General features: G+C 38.4%; 1 long non-coding RNA gene across 1 annotated transcript in view; it reads right to left on the bottom strand.

Annotated features, from left to right (window-relative positions):
• LOC122802777 overlaps positions 1-5,063 on the bottom strand; it is a 192,094-nt gene extending 187,031 nt beyond the window's left edge. The window contains exon 1 of the long non-coding RNA XR_006364977.1: positions 4,952-5,063. This is a non-coding gene — a long non-coding RNA (uncharacterized LOC122802777). The remainder of the gene's footprint in view (positions 1-4,951) is intronic.
• Positions 5,064-24,136: the final 19,073 nt, after the last annotated feature.

Here is a 24,136-nt window from a genome sequence, read left to right as displayed (position 1 = left end):
TACAGTTACTCATCCAAGTGTCCAGAATGCGTTTGAAGAAGACCAGTGAGATAGTCTGTTTGATATGAAGTGGGAGCCTGTTCTAAAGGTGTAGTAACCTCTGGGAGACAAATTTGTCCCTCCAGCAGGTTCTATTAATGTCACATACCAGGGTAAGGTCTTTAGAGCAAGTAATCCATGTACTATTTGACTTGCGGATATGCAGCATTTCCAATAAAGCAGGGTCAGAGATCGCCTTATATGCAAGGCAGAGATTGCCTCTGAGCCGTCTGTATGAAACAGAATAAAGTGACAGTGATTTCAGATGATTCACATAGGATAGATGCTGAAGACTTTGAATTTTCCATGTGAGGAACCTTTGTAGTCTCTCCAATTGCTGCAGGTGCTTGGAAAGGTACACACCAAAAGGTGCGCTGTACTCAATTATTGGCCTGATGACGGAAGAGTACAGGGTGGTTATAACTTATTTTTTTCTGGAGGCAATGCCCTTAATTATGAGATGATCAATACAGAATGCCCTTCTTATCACTGTGGAGACATGGTGATCAAAGGTAAGGTTGCTTGTCAACCTGTGTTCCCAGGTCTCTCACCACTGAGTGCATACTTAAAGTGTTGCTACTGATGTGACAGTTATAGCAGGAACATCACTCTTACTGAAAGGGATGATAATACATTTTCTGTATTGAGTTTAAGGCCATGATTTTGGCACCAATCATCTGTTTGTATAAGACCCTTGTTGTGGCATGTTAACAAAGCTTGGGGATTCTTTGACTGCTCCCAGTTTGCAGTCAACAGAAAACTTTATCAGCCTCAGACCTTTAGTTTTTGCTTGTACTTTGGAGAAATAGATTCCAAACAGTAGAGGACCCAGGACTGATCCCTGCCAAACACCACTAGTTACAGGTCTGCTGTTGGAGGTGGATTCCCTTATTTTAATTATATGGGTACTAACAGAGAGCCAATTAGCAACCCATCTAATGATATAAGGGTAGATACTTCGCTTGGTGAGTTTGTCGATGCTTCAGTCGGGGATATTTGTCAAAAGCCTTGGCTAAGTCTAGGTAGGCTGTATACACAGATTTCCCCTCGTCTAGGGCCTTGATGACTGTCTCGAAAAAGTCCACCAGGTTTAACAGGCATGATCTCCCTCTGACAAATCCAAACTGAGTAGGGTCAAGTGTTTGAAGATTACCTATATCTTTGTTGATAAGGTCCATGATGATTCACTCCAAGGCCTTGCAGATAAGGCTACTCAGGCTAATAGATCTATAGTTTCCAGGGTCAGTGGAAGCACTACCTTTGTGAAGGGAAATAACAGAGGCCATTTTCCATTCAGCTGGGACGAAGCCGATGCTTAGAGTATTATTGAAAAGAGTACCCAATGGTGTTGCAATTTTTGTCAGAGCCCATGTAGGATGCAGCCTGGGATGCTATCAGGTCCTATAAATGCTGTGTTTTTGGCCTTACAGTGGGTGCTTATGACCTCTGCTCTTTAGAAATACAAGGTAGGGAACAGGTGGTAGGGATGTCATGGGGTACGTGTGGCTGGGACAGGGAAGTGAAGTTTTCACAGAACCTGTCAGCTAACAGGTTAGGTATGTCCACAAGCTCAGTATATGTGGTACCATTAACTACCACTTTGGCACAAATCTGGGCCTTTCCTTTTAGGTTACGGATGGGAGCGTGGCCTAATGGTTAAGGTGTTTGCCTTACAAACACAAGGTGCAGGGTTCGAGTCTCACAAGGGATAATTGGCTAGGCTTAAAATGGCCCACAAGGGCAGTTAGCTTAGTACTAATGTATGAATCTATAAGCATTATGCTTGTCCTTAGTTGAGGAAGCTAATTTGGACTCGTAGTTTGCTTTGCAGGACTTCAAAAGAAGTCTTATTTGCTTGTTTAAGCTGAGGAGGGAGTGTTTCCAGTTTAGGGCTCGCTTCCTCTTACTCAGACAGCAATTTCTTCCTCTTACTGTAAAGCCTGTTAATGGCACTTGTCCATCAGGCAGGTTTGCTCTTTCTTGCAGAGCTTGTTTTGGTCCTCTCAGGTACAGCTGACTCAATGCAGTTATACAGGTGTTTATATAAAGCACTGATGTACAACTCGGCATAGTTGCCAGTTCCATCTGAGGGGAGAGGTGCGATGAAACTATTTATACCATCCTGTAAGAGATTATAATCTACTTTGGAGAAGTTTTTTAGTTTAGTTGCTGCTGGGGGGGGGGGGTCAGGTGTGATGGTTACATTGAATGAGATTGATCTGTGGTCAGAACTCACCAGGAAAGACCTCACAGTGGAGGTGTTACAGTGGTTCCCCCATATTGGTAAGCACCAGATCCAGGATGTTGGCACCCCTTGTGGGGGTGTCCACCAGCTGTTAAAGGCCACTGAAGTTAACGAAGACGATGAACTTTTGGGCAAGCGAGTTTGAGCACAATTTACCTAGTCAATGGATGGGTAGTTAAAGTCACCCCAAACCACAGTGCTCGGATGTATCTTGATAGACTCAAGTATATCCAAACAGGTAGAGTGGGTGTCCCGATTCATGTAAGGCGTTCTGTAGCTGGCAATGACTTGAACAGGTGTCCTACCAACAGTAAATTGCACCTGAAGTATCTCCAAGGAATCGTACTGTTTAACCAATCTGGAGGTGTATTTATCTTTAATGAATATTGATACACCTCCTCCTTTAGTTTTCACACCTTTAGTTTGTGGTCTAAATGTGTGGAAGGAGGTATGACCTGGTATGGTTGGGGTGCTCTCCATAGCCTTGAACCAGGTCTCTGTGACAGCACAAATGTCTGCGTCTTCCAAGGTGAGGACTGCTTCCAGTGAGTGCAGTTTCATGTTAAGACTCGAGTGTTTAGCAGCATAACCTTGAGGTTGTTGTTAGATAATTTTTTTCATCAGGAATTTGTCCTTGAGACATTGCCTCAAAAAATGCACTATGGGGTGGCAAGAGCCTTAGCCAGTAGCCGAAATCCCAAGGGTGACAGATGATCTCTGGCAGAGCATTGAGATCTGCCGATCATGTCATCCCAGGATGACAGATACTGGATCCCCTTAGAACAACACCAGAAGCTAAGCCAATTATTGAAATCAATCATTTTCTGTTTGCAATGAGACATCATCCTAGGTGAAGGTGAAATGCTGTTTAAGGCTAGGGACATACCTGCCTGAGACACACAGTTCGAGAGCCCAGTCACGTCTCCCTTCATATAGTCCAGAGAGGTATGCCTCAAGTCGTTCACACCAACATGGACTATGACCGAGTCATAAAAGTACCTGTTGTTGAGAGACTTGACTGCATGTGTGATACGGCGGATCCTGGCACATGACAGACAGCTGACTGTGATCTTTTCCTTACCCAGCCTGGTGAAAGGGACATCTGTGTGTCTCACGATGGAATCACCTATGACTATTATGTTTGCTTTTGTGTTTTGCCTTAAGGGCTTGACAGGTGAGACAATGGTGCATGAGCTATTGTGTGTACTGTGTTCTGGAGAGGAAGTATTATGTGTAGCATGCTTGTGCTTGTGTTAGGGAGGTCTCTGGTGTTTAGGTATGTTTCTGGTTTGGACATCCGTATATATGTAAGTATGTGTGATGTGGGGATGGATGGAGTAAGGAGGTGAGGTGTGCATGTTGGCAACCCACTCAGTGTCATACGTACTGACTATGTGAGCATGGATTGAAGGTTCTTAATATAGTTGCATCTCTCACATGTTGAGTTTGTGTGGACTAGGAATAGAGGGCTGTTGGTGAACATGAGGCAGTTGCTATACTGCCTAGGATGCCCATGTCGACCAAGCTGGCTGGAGAAAGTGTAGGAAATTGTCTGTCCATAGTGTTAGGTAAATTTATATGGTCAAGAAAAGAGGTCACACTTGGGAATGGCTAGTGGGTGAGAGGTGTATTGGTGCCTCTGAGGCTAGGCTTAGCATTCCACCTGACAGTAGAGCAGGGCTGCAAAAAACCTCTGGAGGACAGCAAGCAAAGTGCTAAGGGAAACTTTAACAATCCACATTTGCATCTATAACCACCAATGGTGACCACTGCTATGTGGGACTGCACAATGGTATGCTACATGCAAAGAAGTGCAAACATAGGGCTTAAATAAAAGAAGAAATAACCCTTGTAACTCAAAATAGCCAATAAGGATGCTCTCTCTGAGCTCTAGTCCGATCACCCTTGATTAGATGGGACCCACACAGCACTCTCCTCTCCAGTAAAGATGGCTTGAATCTGAAGCTCAGAAGTTACAAAACAGACCCAGAAACTGCAAACCTAGAACTTGGCTATGCTACAGCTGAACTAGTACAGTATACAGTAAAATGTGGCAAAAAACAGTTCAGACAATTCAAACAGACAGTAGAATGCAGATACAAATTAAAATGCAATGTAAGAGCAAAAACAGTCACTTAGAGTTAGTTGGAAACAACAGATGCCTCAGATCTTTCAGTATCTCAGTGAAGAACTGGTTTTAGTACTCAAGTGATACCAGTCTAGCTTCATAAAGTCTGAATCTAGTCTACGTTATAAAATGCAGAAGTACTAGAAATTCAAATTGCATAAAATCACAGTCACAACGTGTGTGTGTGTGTAGATATATATATATATATATATATACACACACACACACACACACACACACACACACAGAAAGAAAGATTTGAGAGAGGGGATACATGTAAGCATTTGGTGAAAGAGTGAGCAGTAGTGAGTACTGAAAAAAAAAAAAAAAAAAAAAAAAACAAGAAATGCGGCTCCTGGAACAGCTTTGTATACAGTTGTGAAAGTTTACCACCTTCTGGTATGAATTTTTGCCAGTAATGAACTCCTAAAATAATGTGATAATCTTAACAACACAGGTATAAATGTTCTCTGAAACACATCTTAGTAACTAAATAAATAACTTGAATTAAAAGATTAAAAGACACTTCTAGGTCTTACCATTAATAAACAAATTTGTTGTTGTAGTAGTGGCAACAACCCTCGTACTGGCAGGTTTTGAACTGGGAACAGATTTAGTTGTGGAAGAGTGTGTACCTTTTGAAGTAGGCTTTAAATCTATTAAAAAAAAGAAACATTTTGTTAAGTACCATTCATCTTTGTTTTGCAGCATTTTTTATCCTGCAGCCCTTCTTACTATAAGAATCTAGCTTCGTTTATTCAGAATTAGAAGCTGTCTGCTACAACTCATCCCCCTGACATGAGGCTCAATGAGTTCTGATCAAGACGTGGTGTAACTAATATCAGCCAGGAAGAGAATATGAAGCAACCCTTAACATTAGTACTTACATATGTAAAGACAAGTGATGTACATCTATGTATTCTGCTTTGGATATATATATATATATATATATATATATATACATATATTTTTAGTTAGTGCAGTGCATCTGCTTCAGTGTGTTTTCCTATGGATGTTTCAAGTCACCCTGATTTCTATCAGTGAAGGTGCAAGACACGAATTCAAACCCAGCACCTAGCCACTCCCCTTTTTTGAAGGGCAATGGCCATCAACAAACTGATCCTTTCCTCCATGGCCAATTTACTGGTGATGCATGGCTCACTCCTGAACATAGGCTGCTGCTGGTTCAGAAAGCCACTTTGGCCCCATGCCAAGGATGCCCCTCACAATGACTATCTTTGTATAACTACCTCTGAAAAAAGAAATTATGTCTTACCATAACGTTCCATCTGCATTGTTGATCCTCGTTCAGTCATTACGTGTGGGTATCGGTTCCGACCTCGGAACTGAGCCAGCCATCTTCCAAGCTCGCGTCAGCTACAAACTCTCGAGCTAAAACTCTTACACAGAATTCCCCTCTCCCTGTTACCTCAGATTGAGTTTGCAAGTCAAAAGAAGGTAGAGGCTACCTCTGGTCAAATGACCTAATAGAACCGGATGGTGAGATCCACTAGAAGCCACAGGAGGGGGAAGGATCGAGGGTCGTAATGACTGAATGAGGATCAACAATACAGATGGAACGTTATGGTAAGACATAACTTCTTTATCTGATACTGTTAATCCTCGTTCATTCCTTACATGTGGGACAGAGTCCCCAGCTACCCTTATTCCTGGGAGGCTCTCATGGAAGAACATTCCTGAGCACCATAGAACCTAAAGATGCTCTTCCCCTGGAGGCCAAATCCAATTTGTAATAAGCCTTTATGGTAGTAGGTAATGGAATATTACGTTGTCTATAAATTAAGGTCATGCAGTCTTTCAACCATTTAGCCAATGTGACCTTAGCAACAGCACATCCTAATCTAGGTCCAGAATAGGCCAAAAATAACTGGTCTGATTTACGAGAGGCCTTAATCCTGTTCAAGTAGAAGCGAATTTGCCTGTGAATATCTAGAGTATGCAGGCAATACTCTCCTTTGTTTGAATGATTGGGGAAGAAAACTGGCAATTCAATGGTTTGATTAATGGACATTTCAGAGATCACTTTTGGCAGAAAGGAAGGATTAGTTCTCAATGACACTCTATCTCTATGAAAAATCAAATATGGACGCTTGATGCATAAGGCTTGAAGCTCAGAGATACGTCTGGCAGAAGTAATGGCGACCAAAAACAAGGTTTTCCATGACAAATATTTGAGGTCGCAAGAAGAAGCTGGTTCGAAAGGTGGCATTGTCAAAGCTTGTAGGACTAATGACAGGTCCCATGGTTGAGTAGGTTCTCCAAAAGGGGGTTTTAGATGATTCACTCCTTTTATGAAAGTCTTGCATAATTTGTGTGACATAAGAGAGGAGTCTTGGACACCACCATGGAAATTAGATACTGCAGCCAAATGAACTCTAATGGTAGAGGCAGATAGACCGGATTGAAATAGGGTAGCTAGATACTCCAGTACTGTCGACACTGGTGCTGAAAAAGGATCTACTTCTTTTTCTTTCAGCCAAAAGGTAAATCTTTTCCACTTGCTGAGATATGTAATTCTGGTGGAAGACTTATGAGATGCAATAAGAATTTCAAGTACTGGCAAAGAAAGATCATTCTGCCTGACAATCAAGGGAATTGGAAGAGCCAAGCTGTGAGCTTCAGGCTGTTCAAGTTGGGGTGAAACAGATTCTGCGGATGGGAGATCAACCCCAGGAGAACCCATGGTTGATCTAGCAGCTGAGGCCAAAGGAAGGGGAACCAATGATGAGGCCAATATGGTGCTATGAGGATTACTTTGCTCTTCAACCGGTGGGCTTTCTTCAGAAATTGGGGAATGAGGGGGAGAGGTGGAAAAGCATAAAGAAGACCCGAGGGCCAATCATGGACTAGAGCGTCCCTGGGTGACTGTCTCGGAGGGGGAATCAGGGCAAAGTAGTTGCTGCATTTGTAGTTGGTCGGAGACGCAAAGAGGTCGCAGCAAGGAAGACCTCAGTGGTTGAAAATCTCAGCTACTATCAAGGGATTCAGGGACCACTCGTGAGGTTGTAGTATACACCTGCTGAGTCTGTCTGCTATCGTGTTGGAACTCCAGGGAATGTGCGTTGTTAGAAGAAAACAGTTGGTAGCTTTCACCCAATGCCATATCCTCATGGCCTCTCGACAAAGTGGGTAAGACCAGACCACCTCCATGTTGTCTGATTGTATCACAACAGTCCCAGATGGCAGCAGGGGATGGAATGCTTGCAACGCCAGAAGCACCGCCCTCAGCTCTAGAACATTTATATGCAGATGGGCCTCCATTTTGGACCAAATACCTTGGACTGTCTGTCCCTGACATAGCCCCCCCCTCCATCCCATCAGGGAGGTGTCCGTGGTCACTGTAGCCTTGGGCTGTTTGGGGGAGAAGGGGCGAGACCATTGTGATGGGTTGTGGGCCATCCACCAATTTAAATCCTGTTTGCACCTGTGAGTTACCCGAATCTTGGCTGAAAGAGGGTACTGAAAGGGATACCATTGTGTAAGCAGTAGCCACTGTAGAAGCCTCATGTGAAACCTGGCCAGGGGGACAATGGTGATGGAGGCTGCCATGGAACCCAACACCTGTAGAACAGAGTGAGCTGTGGATTTCTCCCTTGAAAGGATTGGGATCAATTGTTGCTTTATCCATAGAATTCTGTGCTCTGGAATGGATGCTCTGCAATTCTTTGTATTTAAGATAACCCCTATGAATTCTGCGAACTGAGAAGGGGTGAGATTGGATTTTTGCCAGTTTATGGTTATGCCTAGCCTTTCTGCAGAGAGGCGAGAGTATGCCAGGGCCTCTTCCAATAGATGCAAAACCACCAAGAAGCAGGATACAAAGATAGAATACCACGAACAAACAGGATCCAAAAATATTTATTCTTCTTTAGCGCCTTGACTGAAACCAGTCTTCAAGAAGTATACAATACAAAGGAGAAAACATTCCCCTTAAATACCCCACCTTAATCAAATAATTATAGCAGCAGTCAATTAATTAAATCAGGTATTTCCAACTGATTTCACAATTAAGGCCATGAGGAGACAAAGTATTGTACTTTAAAATAAAGATTCCTTAAAAAGTAATTTATTCTTTAGCATTTCATTATCACCTAATTTAACAAAATCTTTATCTAAAATAGTAGCTTGCAACAGACTATAATCACTTTTATGATACTACATGAAATGAATTGCAATAGAACTTTCAACTCTATATTTCTTTATATCTCTGACATGTTCTTGTAATCGACGTTTAAACATTCTTTTAGTCTCCCCCATGTATATTAAATTGCATGAACAGCGTAAAGCATAAATAACACCAAAAGTAATACATGAAAACCTAGATAATACAGTAAAATTCTTATTACCCAATTTATGAAATGTTTAAACAAGTAAATAACAAACATTACACTTCCCACAAGGAAAAGTGCCCTTAGATAATGGATTATCTACTAAACATTCTACAGGAGCAAATAAAATATGATTTAATGAGTTTGTCTGCTATACTGACACCTCTCTTATAGGAAAAGACAGGAAATCCATTTAATAACTTATTTAACTTTCCATCCCGCAATAAAAATTTCCAATAATATCTGATTTGTTCTTGCATCTGTTCACTCAAGATATTATATACCATAACTATATAAAACTTATTTTGAGAACTAGTCTCCTTTTTATGATGCATACATTTTTTACCTTTAAATTTATTAACATTTACTAAATAATTTGCACTAATTTTATCCAAAGCATCCTGAATAGTGAATAAGGAATACCCCCTATTCAAAAACATCTGAGTAGTTGATGTAATAGCTTTAAATAAATCAGTTGCAAATTCTACACAAATGTAGTAATTCCCCATAAGGTAGGGAATTAATTAAATGTCTCGGGTGAAAACTAGAACCATGCAAAAATTGCACCCCATCCTCAAATGTTCTAAACGCTGAAGTAAAAATTTGGCCAGTATTAGTGCCCATCAAATGCACATCTAAAAAAAATCAACTGTCTGACCAAATTGCAAGCCATCAAAGGATAAATTAAATTAATTGCACTGCAAATCATTGACAAAACTCTCAACTTCATTAATGCCATATTGGCATATAAAAATCAAATCATCTCTATATCTATAATACTTTACGACATTTTTTTTTATAAAATTCATGATGATAGATGTATCTCTTTTCAAAATAGGCCATAAAAATATTTGCATAAGTAGGAGCAAAAGGTGCCCCCATAGCTGTGCCTTGTAGTTGATGAAAAATCTGATTATTAAACGAAAAATAATTATTCAAACTAAATTCTATCCACTCAATAATATAACTTGATAATGGGCATTCTTCTAACACAGATAGTAAAGCAGTAATGCCATCCCTGTGTTTAATACTTGTATATAAACTTCTTACATCCAAGGTTATCCAGTACATATTTGAATTCCAATTAATTACAGAAATTTTATTATTAAAATCAAAAGTATCCCTAATATAGGAATTTAACTGCTGAACATACGGCAAAAGAAATTCATGAACAACGATACCAATATTGTGCAAAAAATAATTTGTGGCAGCAACTATGGGCCTACCAGGTGGAACAGCCCCATTTTGTTGTACTTTATGTAGTTTAGGCAGGCAGAAAAACGTAGCCATGGTGCATTTGTCTATATTCAACTTTTTATTCACATCTTCTTTAGTAAAATATCCTAAACGTTGAACTTTATCTAACAAAGCCAAATATTCCTGAAGTGCCCCACGAAAGGTTTGAATATCAATAATTTTATAAACATTAGTATCATGCAAATGCGAGTAACACATTTGCAAATACTAACTATAGTGTAAAATCACAATTTTATTACCTTTATCCGATGGCTTTACAATTAAATGTTTAACTTTGTGCTAAACCTTTTAATGCTGTCCATTCACATTAAGTTAAATTATAACATATCTGAGATTTATACTGACTAAAATAATCATAGATCTGTTCTAATGCAAAACGAACCATGGCCATAAAATTTTTAATACTTTCATTGCTAAAAGCTAGTATACAATCACTTTTACATTTAATACTAGATGTGCTTTATACACAATATGCATTAAAACTAACATCACCAGCATTTTCCACAAAAGACAAACTATCAGAGTTACAAGAAAAATATTCATCTTCAGACAAACTCTCATTGTTATCATTCACATTATAATCAAAGTGGCATTTCAATTGTAACTTACGTGATAATCTAAAAAGTTCTTGTTCAAAAATATGCCAAGATGGTACTACAGTGGGGACGAATTTTAAACCCAAATTCAATACCCCTACCTGTTCATTTGTCAAACAACAGCCAGATAAATTAACCACCTGAGATAGTGTAGATATGGCAGCAACATTACTGCCATTTACTGTGTTTATAGTTCTGCTTAAATTGTCCTTCATCTGCTGGCAAAGGCACAGCATATCCTCTTTTCTGATTAAAGTTTCTTTCATTTTCTCCCTGTTGCTGTCGAAAACGTTGATGAAATACTTTGGGTTGTTGAGCTGGAGGTAGAGGAGGAAAAGATCTGGCTTCATTCTCTGAATCTGTAGTGAAAGATGAACCTTCCAAGGAGGCAAAAGAAACAGTAACATTCTTTTTAAAAACCTCCCTTCTGACAATTAGAATAGCCGGTCTTTAATGCTTTGCAATTGGTGTTCCAGAGGAAGGCCTGCTCCCCATTGTAGTCACGGACATCTCTGTGAATTTTAGTAGTTTTTTGCTCAACAATATCTGACTCCAACTTTTTTAGTTTATCTAGTCACAAATAAATTGTCAGTCTGCACAGCCCCCACCTTTTGAGTAAGCTCTAAATGAACCTGTTTAATTTGATCTAACAACTTATTTTGTTTAATGCAGTCTCGATCAATCAAAATCATCGCCCACTCCATCACACACTTGTGAGCAGCATTTAATCATCGATCTCTAAACACCTTCTCCATGCCATCAGTAACGTCAAATGGTGTGGAGGGTGATTTGAAAGCACGAAGACCTCTGGGAGAGATGTCAAGATCAATATACCATTGTAAACCAGGAATATTAAAGTAACATTTAGTCTCTTTGTTCAATATGTGTTCAAGTTTATCTAATGTAGTCTGTGCATCACGAGAAAGAGAACCTATCTTGGTTCCACCCACAGACGAAAATGGGTTATTTATTCTGTACGCTCTATCCTGAATCAATCGATTCACAAAACTTGGCATATTATCTCCCCCAACACCAGAATTAGAGCCATTATTACGTGGAATACTAGAAGCAGGATTTTACACAGTATTGCAGGGAGAAGTCTGCCCGTTACATGCAGAGGGCTGTGCAAGAAAACTGCCCATAGTCTACTGAGAATTCGTCTGCAAACCTAAACCACCAGGTAAAGAGTTGTCTTCTCTAAAAATACGGGGAATGTTAAATGGAGGATCCGTCGCCATAACTGCAAAACCACAAAGAAGCAGGATATAAAGATAGAATACCACGAACAAACTGGAAACAGGATCCAAAAATATTTATTCTTCTTTAGCGGCTTGACTGAACCAGTCTTCAAGAAGTATACAATACAAATGAGAAAACATACCCCTTAAATACCCCACCTTAATCAAATAATTATAGCAGCAGTCAATTAATTAAATCAAGTATTTCCAATTGATTTCACAACTAAGACCACGAGGAGACAAAGTATTATACTTTAAAATAAATAAAGATTCCGTAAAAAGTAATTTATTCTTTAGCATTTCATCATCACCTAATTTAACAAAAACTTTACCTAAAATAGTAGCTTGCAACAGTCTATAATCACTTTTATGATACTGCATGAAATGAATTGCAAAAGAACTTTCAACTCTACATTTCTTTATATCTCTGACATGTTCTTGTAGCATAACTATATAAAACTTATTTTGAGAACTAGTCTCCTTTTTATGATGCATACATTTTTTACATTTAAATTTATTAATGTTTACTAAATAATTTGCACTAATTTTATCCAAAGCATCCTGAATAAGGAATACCTCCTATTCAAAAACATCTGAGTAGTTGATGTAATAGCTTTAAATAAATCAGTTGTATTATTGCAAATTCTACATAAACGTAGTAATTCCCCATAAGGTAGGGAATTAATTAAATGTCTCGGGTGAAAACTAGAACCATGCGAAAATTGCTCCATCCTCAAATTTTCTAAACAGTGAAGTAAATATTTGGCCAGTATTAGTGCCCATCAAATGCACATCTAAAAAAATCAACTGTCTGAGCAAATTGCAAGCCATCAAAGGATAAATTAAATTCATTGCACTGTAAATTATTGACAAAACTCTCAACTTCATTAATGCCATATTGGCATATAAAAATCATGCTCCTGTCTTGTTAAGCTCCTCAGATGGTCTTGTGCTGCTGCATTTGGTTACCAGTATTGACTGTGACCCTCCTTTGTTTCTCAAGTGAGTAGCCCTCTTGCTTGTTACAACAGCAGTCTACTGCAGATGCCTTAAATAAGAAATGAAGCAGGGATAATACTGACTGCTGGGCTGCACCCCATCCAATAAAACCATAGTTCTTCAAAATATTTTAGTTTCTTCTTCAGGAGTTAATACTGGACTCAGTATACTAGCTCTAACTTTGCTGTCACAAATGTTGTCTTTTGAAATTTGGTTATTAAAAATTAGTGTGGCAGAGTACATTAAATAATATTTTTATGTTCATTTATTTAGACTCCATTAATTAATTCTCCAATTACCTATTCAATCCAATGCACAGTCATGGAGGAGTGGGATTCCATCTCAGCACTCAATCTGCACAAGACACAGAAGCTTGACCTGAATGGGGCACCAGCCCACTGCAGAACACAAACACACAGTTACTCCCATACTACAAACTCATCCAAACGAGCTTACTTGAAAAAACAGATCAGTATTTTGATTGTAAAACACTGCAGAAATTTAAATGCCAGCTTTTGTAATTTCCAAATTAATGGATCATGAATTTTGCATATGTATGAAATATCTACCTATACTTTTCTATCTCTGTATCTATATATACAAATAAAGATTTATATACATGTATGTCAGTGTTTTAAACAGGCAGCAGGCTTGCCTTTGTTGCTGGAAGGTCAGAAGATGTGGGGTTCTATGCACAAGCTGCTTGGATCCATTTTCCAATCCTGACACTGTAGTGCAGCATAATGTCTGCACTTCTGAAGGTGCCATCCTTCAGATGAGATGTTGAGGTTCCATCTACCTGAATTGGTGGTATGGCAGGCAGATTAAAAAAAAAAGAGGAGGGGTGTGCTTTAATAAAATTCACATTTACATATTTATAAAAATAAAAGTATAAATAAAATTATTGAAAAAAAATGTTAAACATACATCAGTGACATCCACTTCACAACCCACTCTATTTTTCTGTACCTAAAACGTAATATTTGTTAAAATACTATTCGTGTCCCATATTTTATTAGGCAATAGATCCTGACATCACTTTCTACATAAAATTATTTTTCCATGTGTGTGGTTTATCTATTCTATCTACTTTTCATTTTGTTGCAAACTATGCTTACCACAAAAAAGCATGTGTAACTTCACCTCTGCCACCCCTTCTTTTTCCAGATTTTGTAATAGCAATCCACAGATTTGTTGCTCTAACAAAATATAAAATATTAGATAAGTCTCCTCCTCCCCGCACATATTACATCTTTTCTGTTTATACGTTGCTGAACTCTTAACATGCAATTTAACAGAGCTATCCATAAAAATATTTTCACTCCCACACCTATCTTTTCTCTCCTCTCCCACACTGATTTCCTTATATATGCCAATAAATTCTCCCATGGATCTATATAAAAAATTAAACTCTCCATAATTTGATCATACCACTGTTTTTCCTATTACATTCCCTCCATCTGTTTTCCACAATACACAATTTTTACTCCACTCTTCCATTTCCCTTTCCACATGGACTGACTTCCTTTTTCCATGTATCAATCATTTCCCACCATCCCCATACAATAACCAAAGCAGCATACCCAGCAGACTTTCATCTCCTGTTGTTCTTAAAAGTCAAAACAAATGTAACAAAGCTGCAGTGAAGCCAAATATACTGGTGGATTAGTCAAACCTAACACCCCCTTCCCTTTCTTATTATACAGAACACCCTTTTTATGAGCTTAAATCTGAAACCCCAAATGACCCCAAAGACCAACTTCATCAAGTTATTTTTCTTATGTGGTGGAAGCCTATAGTCCATGACTAAACACACCCTTTTACCTAAAATCACCAAAAGAATTAAATACAGTTTCTTTTGATAAGTCAACAGAAAAGACATCTTCATCTGGACTATTTCTTTTATCTCCTACAATGTATCTTCCCATTGCCTCTAAACAAGTTTTCTACCTTCAAACTCAATTTCCAAAACTCCAATAACATTTGTAATAAAATAAATGATCAACTTTCATGAATCTCCTAACCATTATGTTTTTCCTTGCTTAATACTAATTTTAACTTTCGCAATGACTTGTGTACCAGCTTTATTACATCTTTAACCCATAGCCCACTATTAATTACAATGCCAAATGTCTGCGCAACCCAACAAAGGTTACTGATCCACATCCCTATAACTTACCCTAGTACCTTACACCGATGCATTCACTTGCACCATTAATGCATTCACCACAAAAATAAATAGCACCTCACTCATTGGTCAGCTCTGTCTTAATCCTTTATCCAACTGAATTCTTTTACTAACTCATCCTTCTAGCTTACTCTAACACCTTCTACCTCTGAAATCTTTTGCCCCACAAATGCATTCACCAGCAAAACTAACAATATTCCATTCACTGGACAACCATATTTTACTCTTTTATCCATATTACTTCTCTTATTAACCCATGCAATCACCAACACCGTCACCCAAGTACTATCACACACCTTCTTCCAAAGAAGCTAGATTTTCCTCACTCTACATGCCTTTAAAATCTTCCACAACAGTCTATGATTAACATCAACAAATGCTTTCATTATGTCACACCACCCTCACCTCGATTTCTCCTCTTTTAATACTAAGACTTGCTTATGATAAAACAGAACAGATACCTGGAGAATATATAGCCCATGCTCAACAGAGAAAAGAACTCAAGTGGCCAACCACCATGGTTAACAGTTGAGGTGAACAATCATCATAAATGTTCAGTGAAGGTCCAGGGAGAAAAGCTTCACAAATACACATACATTGTTATGACAATAGACAGCAGTACAATATTAAAATATAATACAATTTCAGACAGTACAGCAATTTAAAATGTCACTTTCACACAATAGAACAGGTATAACATAATGGCCACTGTTACAATAACAGTCAATAGCAAAAACATTTTGAACAGACAGGTTATGTTTGGGTAAGTTATTAGTAAAGTCGATAGTGTCTAACCAAGATTTTAGTAATACTGTGATTTCATGCTATGATCATGTAAATATTAATTATTTGGCAACAGAGATGGTTCTGTGGTCATAAAGCAAGAGAAATTTACATTTGCTACATGCATTAAGTTTTCGTGGAAAAGGGTAGAGGATTTTATAATCTAGGAGTAAAAATTGATTGGGACATAGAATTTGAAAAGTGTGTGCAAAGTACAGCAAATAGATGTTTTGCAACTACTAAAACCACACTGAGAGAATGTATTCAATGGAAGGAGATTTAATTATCATATATACAAATGTTATTAAATCAGTTATGGAGTATGGGTCTAACTTCTGTATATACCAGTGGTAAAGATAAAAGTTGACGAGAGAAGCCCAAAAGTATTTTACCAAGCAGATTAAGACCCTAAGGAACATTACTTATAAAGTTAGATTAAAGAGGGTAAAAGTCATTTTGATGAATTAAAAGTTTGATTACAGGTGACCTAATAAGGGTATGCAAGTCTCTGATACTGGCTCCAAAACAAAGAAGAAACTTTGTAGTGTGGAGGAGGGTGTGATGTTCACTTCCTGAATTATGTTGTGCACTTAGTTCATGTAATAAAAATTGAACTGCAAAATATAACTGTAAAATATGTGCTATAAAATAAACAAATAGAAAGTAGGTAGTCCACAGCTGAGTTAAAAATGGAATATCTTTTACTGAAACACACAAACAAGCAATCCTAGTTGAGTGTAATGAAACGCATCAAAAACATTTCTTTTATATATAATTAGGTTGTTTGGAGCAATGTAATAGCTACAGAGGATGGTTCTGTTAAGAGCAATAAAAGCATTTAAAATCATTCCTTTATCCAATTCCCCCTTCCCTCTTAACTCCGTAGTGTAAACAGAGACTACTCTGTAGTGTAAACACAGACTGTGCTACCTAAAAATGAAACTGAAAAGCTGGAGACAAATTACAATCTAAGATCAGTTTATTAACACTTTGTATAAGCTAACCAACTAATCCAAAACTTTATTAAGAAACTAACTAAAAAAAAAAATCACTGACCGACTAACAAAAAGATCTACCACTTAACACTTACCAGAATAAATATTAATAAATATACAACTTTTAACAAAGATCGCTTTTGTATCATATAAATACTTCATCAGGTTTGTGTGTCAAAAACAAATCATAACATGAATGAACATGTGTACAGATATACAAATGAAAACCTAAGATGAAAAACATAAAAATAATTGCTAAGCTGGAAATACAGTAATAAAATGTTAAAACTAAGGCCATGGGATCTGTTAAAATGTGGCATCTAAGAAAACAGTGCAAGAGTGCACTCAAGAGTAATTGCAATATTTAGAAAAAAAAAAAAAAAAAAAGAGGCCCACACATATTGTGTGCACTATTAGACTTTCACTGCCTAAAAGGAAAAAGTGTTCAGTTTAAAATCTAAAGTAACATTTAATGTTGAGCCACCAAAAATGATTAAGCACTCTTGCACACTCAAACTGTTTCCTTACTTAGATACCACACTTTAACAGATTAATTTATTCCCCTTCAAAGGCAGTTTCTGCTCTAGATTCTATCAAAAACTCCACGAGTGCTGGTCCTCTGTTTAGGACCCCCCATTTCTTTCTCTTTGCCTATACTGTGATATCAATCCCTGATATGGAAGGCAATCTCTAACCTGCAGTCCAAATAAATTCTTGGTGTCTTCCCATTCCATTATCCTTCCCTCTCCAGTCACTTGCTCCTAATACCTTGGATCCTCCCCCAGTCCTCTTCAACAAAGCCCAGGCCCCTACTGCCTATTGTCCGCATTTTCCTAATTGCATTAATCCCTATCGCCAGAGTCTCTCTTCTCAGTGTACAAAATCAAAGGGATCAAAAACATTTCAACCACTTGTATTTTACCATCCATATCCACATAACAACGCTTTCAGTTTCTCAGCCTTTGTATGATCTTCCATCTCTCCTTCCATACATACCCAGCAGCCCCAATGGAGTCCTCTTCAATCCATACTCCCAAATACTTCAACTTCATCATGTCCCCACAAATATGGATACCGCTGGACCAATTCACGCATTGGCACACAGTTCACCACCACAGCCCTTGCTCTACTTTCATCAATTCTGTATCCAAAAAGATTTGAAACCATCTTAAAATGTTCCACAACACTGCAATATCGTGTTCTGGTTTTGTCAGGTATAAAATATCATCTGCAAACTCGGACAGCTTTTCTTGACTACAATACCAATTACATCCTTGAATTTCTGAGTCCTTTTTTTTCCCCAGTGGTTCTAAATATAATGCAAACAACAAAGGGAAAGAGGACACCCTTGCCTGTTTCCTCTACTCAAGCAGAAATTACCAGAGAGGTCCCCACCCACTTCAATTTTCACCTCTGATCACTCATATATACTCCTAATCAACCTTACAATTTCACCAGAGAAAGCAACTGCTTACATTACCATGCTCACGAAGATCCTGCTTACTCTGTTGAATGCTTTCTCTGCATCAAGACCCACCAACAACAGTGGTACGTTCTTACATTCTGTTTCCCTATGGATCATCAGCGTTCTGTTAATGTTATCAAATGTTTGCCTCACCTCCAGAAAACCACAATGATCCATATCTATCCATATCTATCAATTTTGGCCTCACTTCTGCCACTCTTTTAGCCACTATAGACATAAACACTTTAAAATTATGGTTTAGTATTGAAACAGGCCTGTAAGAAGCTGGATCCAATAGATCTTTACTCTCTTTAGGTATTACCACCACTTTCTTTCAGGATGCTGGTATTTCTCTTCCTCTTAAGATACTGTTTAACAAAATCTTCCAGACCTTTCTCTACCCAGTGGCAAGGATTTTGTAAATGTATTTTGAATCCTCCAACCAGTTTCTCATTATTTTTCCTGGCTATAGCAAGACTAGACCAAATGAGAGGATACTGGTTACTACTAATACAAACTGACAAAAGTATACTAAAAAATCATATATTTAGCTTGAGAAAATTGATCAGTCAATAATGTCGGATGTATTGGTATTTGTTCCCATTAGTTCCTTATCAACTTACATTCCACAAACACGTGCATATGTATCAGACTACAGTCTTGTTCACATCCTTTTATTTACTTTTTTTTTTTTTAAATTTTAAGTGGATCTGCTCTTACTGGGTTCCCTCCTCCTCTAAGTGTGCAGACACTATTTCTTACTATCTATACTTCATTCCTGAAAAGGGTATCCAACATTTGAAAATCAACAAGAAAATTGCTTTAACTAATGTACATGCTTAACTAGATAATTTGGTTCTCTATTCAAATTGTAGTAGCAGTATGCATCTGCAAAGGTGCATACTGCCAGGGCCAACGACTGCAATCTACTTCCTACAAATTCCCTCCCGTTTCCTTAGCACTAAAAGGGAAGACACAGTTTTAGAGGGTTAAAGCCATAGTGATAAAAACAAAACAATAGAAAAAGAAAGGCTACTGACAAATTTTTTTTTTGGAATTAGAACTTTCAGGCCAGAGTTCCATCACCTAGATTCATAAAGGCATCATAATAGTAATTTTGGTTTAATAAGGTTCTGAGGAAGTTTCTGCATTCAGAGACAAAAGAGCTAAACAATAAACTGTTTACGGCTTGATTTCTGGTTGGAGTTGTTCTTGGATTCATAGTTTGTTTTATTTGTTCCTTCGGAAGTTGGTTTATCAAAGAAAAAAAGTTTTTTTTAGACTTTTGGTCTGTTTTCTTAATTTGTATCTATAGGGCAGTATTACATTTTAAGTAAGTTACAAAAGGAACGTACCTCTAGTGAAGAGCTCCGATTGTTTTTGGAAATCTTTCCTACACTACGACCAGGGTCTTTACCCCTCTGTTCTCATACCATACCTCCCTAATTGCAACCACCCAAACATAATCTAACTAGCTTTCTACATTTCTTACTACTATAACTGCCACACCCACATAATATAACCCATTACCTACCAACACTTAGCAACTCTATTATTATATCCAACCCCCAACTCCAAATAACCTACTTCCATACTTACTCCTGCCTTTACCTCCATGTAACCAATCCACAATCATCATCACACACACCACAGTGCATATCGCTCTTCCATAATTCACACAGAACAATATTCTGTATTTATACTGCACCATCTTCTTAACTCTCACCATCACAGCTTAACTAACCATAACGAGCTTAACTTCAATATATAATCCCAAATTCTCCCATACTACACCCATCACAATCAAAACCCACTATATACATGATATCCCCAACAATCTGCAACTGCTCACAAATCAATCTTGCCCCGTATGTAGTGCTCCCTCAACAATCTTATTTCCTGGCCCAAACAATAACTGAAGCCTTTCCATCATCCAACAAATGAATCCACTAAACCTCCCCAGGAAAGGATCCAACTTACTAATACTAAATATAAACCTAAGAAGCATTCTCAACAAAATGCAAGAATTACATGCCACCCTTTCACTATATTCTCCAGATATAGTCCTAATCACAGAGACCTGGCTTAAACTAGAAATCAGTAGCAATCAAATACTCCCCCAGGTAGAACATATATAGACAACAGAAAAACGAAAAGAGGTGGAGGTATTGCTCTTCTATTCAAAAATAGCCTCTCATTGGAAATTATTGACTACGCTTAAAAACCTCAGCTTTGGCCAGCTAAGAACTTGCTGTATTCAACTGGACGCATGAGAGAATTTAAGTACCTTTATCTGCACTTTTTTTCAAAAAATACAGTATTTAAATTGATTTTAACTGTGTTGCAGGAATATTAACTGAACTGGAAGTTAGTCAGTGTTTGCTGAATTTTGTTATTTGCTAGTAATTACAGGTGTGGGGGTAGCCACATTCTTTGATTTCCTGTCCTTGCCTATTTAAGTGGTACAGTGTGAAATATTTTCTGCTTAAAAACCTCAGCTTTGGCCGGCTAAGAACTTGCTGTATTCAACTGGATGCATAAGAGAATTTAAGTACCTTTATCTGCACTTTTTTTTCCAAAAAAATACAGTATTTAAATTGAATTTAACTGTGTTACAGGAATATTAACTGAACTGGAAGTTAGTCAGTGTTTGCTGAATTTTGTTATTTGCTAGTAATTACAGGTGTGGGGTTAGCCACATTCTTTGATTTCCTGTCCTTGCCTATTTAAGTGGTACACTGTGAAATATTTTCTGCTTAAAAACCTCAGCTTTGGCCGGCTAAGAACTTGCTGTATTCAACTGGACGTATAAGAGAATTTAAGTACCTTTATCTGCACTTTTTTTTTCAAAAAATACAGTATTTAAATTGATTTTAACTGTGTTGCAGGATTATTAACTGAACTGGAAGTTAGTGTTTGCTGAATTTTGTTATTTGCTAGTAATTACAGGTGTGGGGCTAGCCACATTCTTTGATTTCCTGTCCTTGCCTATTTAAGTGGTACAGTGTGAAATATTTTCTGCTTAAAAACCTCAGCTTTGGCCGGCTAAGAACTTGCTGTATTCAACTGGACGTATAAGAGAATTTAAGTACCTTTATCTGCACTTTTTTTTCAAGAAAATACAGTATTTAAATTAATTTTAACTGTGTTGCAGGAATATTAACTGAACTGGAAGTTAGTCAGTGTTTGCTGAATTTTGTTATTTGCTAGTAATTACAGGTGTGGGGGTAGCCACATTCTTTGATTTCCTGTCCTTGCCTATTTAAGTGGTACAGTGTGAAATATTTTCTGCTTAAAAACCTCAGCTTTGGCCGGCTAAGAACTTGCTGTATTCAACTGGACGCATAAGAGAATTTAAGTACCTTTATCTGCACTTTTCCCCCCCAAAAAAATACAGTATTTAAATTGATTTTAACTGTGTTGCAGGAATATTAACTGAACTGGAAGTTTTGACTCTGCTCTTCAGTTAGTCCCACCCACCCTCCCTGTTTTTGTTTTGGTGTTAATCTTAGTGGCCTTGAAACTGCCTGCCCCTCTTGTAAATTTGTGTTTGGATACTCCTTCTGGGCTCATCTCATTTGCTCACTCAACTGAGTGCAGTGAGATCATATTCTGATTTTAGGCACTCCTACTGTGTACAAAGAGAGCATCTGGGAAACAGAAAAAAAATTAAGCTCGTTTCCTGCCTTTCCTGTTAAGTGGTATAGACTATTTGTAGGCTTTCTGAGCCCCCAAGCCCTTCTGTGTTGGAGGGAAGCCTTCTAGCTTAGTTTATTTTTCTTATAACTTGCCAGTTTTCTAGTTTTAGCACTCAAATCTGTTTCTTTGATCTCAGCACTTGTTCAGAAAAAAAAAATTCATCTGCTTTTACTGTACTTGTGTTTCTACCTACTTTATTTTACTTTTGCATCATCTTAAAAGTACTCAGTTGTATTTATTACTGCTTGGTGTAACTCATTCTAAGCCTTTTGGTTTAAACACTTGGGCTTCGGACCAGTTGTTTTGCAATGAGAGGGTTTGTGGTCTGCACTGTAGTGGCAGAACAGGTAGCTTACATCCTTCTAGGTTGGGAACTGCTGATTGAGGGCTCAGTGTCTGTTATTCTAAAAGTGTATTAATTCTGGTTTAAGCACTTGGGCTTTCAGGCCAGTTATTTTACATTAAGAGGGTTCATGGTCTGCACTCTTGTGGGAGGAGAGGTTGGACTCTGCCCTTCTGAGCTGGGAATTTCTGGTTAAAGGCTTATAGTGCATGCATATCTGAACTGCTTCTTACTGAAGTTGGTGTGCCTTGTTTGCTGTGGCATAGACTGGATTTGGGCCTGCTGGATCTAGCTTTGTTTGTGTAACTTGAGCACTAATCCAGGCATTCTCTAAAGTATTCAATTGTATTTATTACTGCTTGGTAGTAACTTGATTAAAGTGTAGCTATCATTCTAAGTCTTTTGGATTAAGCACTTGGGCTTCAGACCAGTTGTTTTACATTAGGAAGGTTTGTGGCATGCACTGTGGTGGCAGGACAGGTAGCCTTCATCCTTCTAAGTTGGGAACTGCTAACTGAGAGCCCAGTGTCTGTTATTCTTAAAGTGTATTAGTTCTGGTTTAAGAACTTGGGCTTCAGGCCAGTTATATTACATTAAGAAGGTTCGTGGTCTGCACTCTTGTGGGAGAAGAGGCTGGACTCTGCCCTTCTGAGCTGGGAATTTCTGGTTAAAGGTTTATAGTGCCTGAATATTTGAACTGTATCTTACTGAAATTGGTACACCTTGTTTGCTGTAGCATAGACTAGATCCAGGCCTGCTGAATCTAGCTTTGTTTATATGCTTGTTGTTTGTTTGCTTATTTCCCTGGAATGCTAATTCCACCTAATACGCGGCTTCTCAGCGCTTCTGTGGATCACTAGTGATATCTACATTGCTTACTGTACTTATTTCCTTGTTTCACTTGAAAGAAAGTTACTGTTTGTCGTTTTTGCATTTAGGTTACCTGTAACACATTGCACTTAAGTTACCTGGCACTTGCTCACTAAAGCAATTATATAAGTCAGCACTAAAAATTAAAAGCACTACACCCTCACTCCCCACTGGCCCTTTTTTTCAATTATTAAGGAATTCCCAATATTATTCTAGCATGTCCAAAGGTCAGTTGTCAATCTCCTCCCCAGTCCAGCTGGTGAATCTGGGAATCTTGAGGCAATGTTACAACTGCCTCATGTACACAGACAACCCTCTCCTCCTCCCAACAAATTCCAACACATGTGAGAGATGCAACCATATAGCCAAACTGGAGGCTAAGCTCTCTCAACTCAGTACTGGCATAACCAGTCAGGAGGAGAAGGAAACCACACTGACTACAATTCCAGTCTCACATAGACCTACCACGACAGCAAACCAAACACATAATCACACAAAAACATACTCGGAGGCTCTAAATAAAGATCTGCCTAAGCAGCAGAGACCTCCAAAGCAGACACCCAAGCAACCGCTACCCCAAAACAAAACACGTGCAACACATATCTCACAAAGCCAGTGTGCCGAACAGTCACAGCCCTTAAGACTAAACAACACACCTGATACAACACTTGTAATAGGTGACTATCGTCAGGCACACTGACGTCCCGCTCACCAGGCTGAACAAGGAGAGGGTCACGGTGAGCAGCCTGTCGGGCGCTAGGATCCGCCACATAACACAAGCACTCAGGTCACTCCAAGGCAAGTACAAATATGACTCAGTCATTGTCCATGCTGGTGTGAATGACCTGAGACATACCTCCCTGGACTACAAGAAAAGAGACATAGAGGAGCTCTCTGAGCATGTAGCCCAGGCCGGTATGACCCTGACCTTGAGTAGCATCT

Source organism: Protopterus annectens, chromosome 5.part0 (genome assembly GCF_019279795.1).
Source record: "Protopterus annectens isolate FY-2018-M chromosome 5.part0, PAN1.0, whole genome shotgun sequence".
Taxonomy (NCBI): domain Eukaryota; kingdom Metazoa; phylum Chordata; order Ceratodontiformes; family Protopteridae; genus Protopterus; species Protopterus annectens.
Note: the sequence above shows the minus strand (reverse complement) of the source record. Positions and strands in the feature narration are given on the sequence as shown.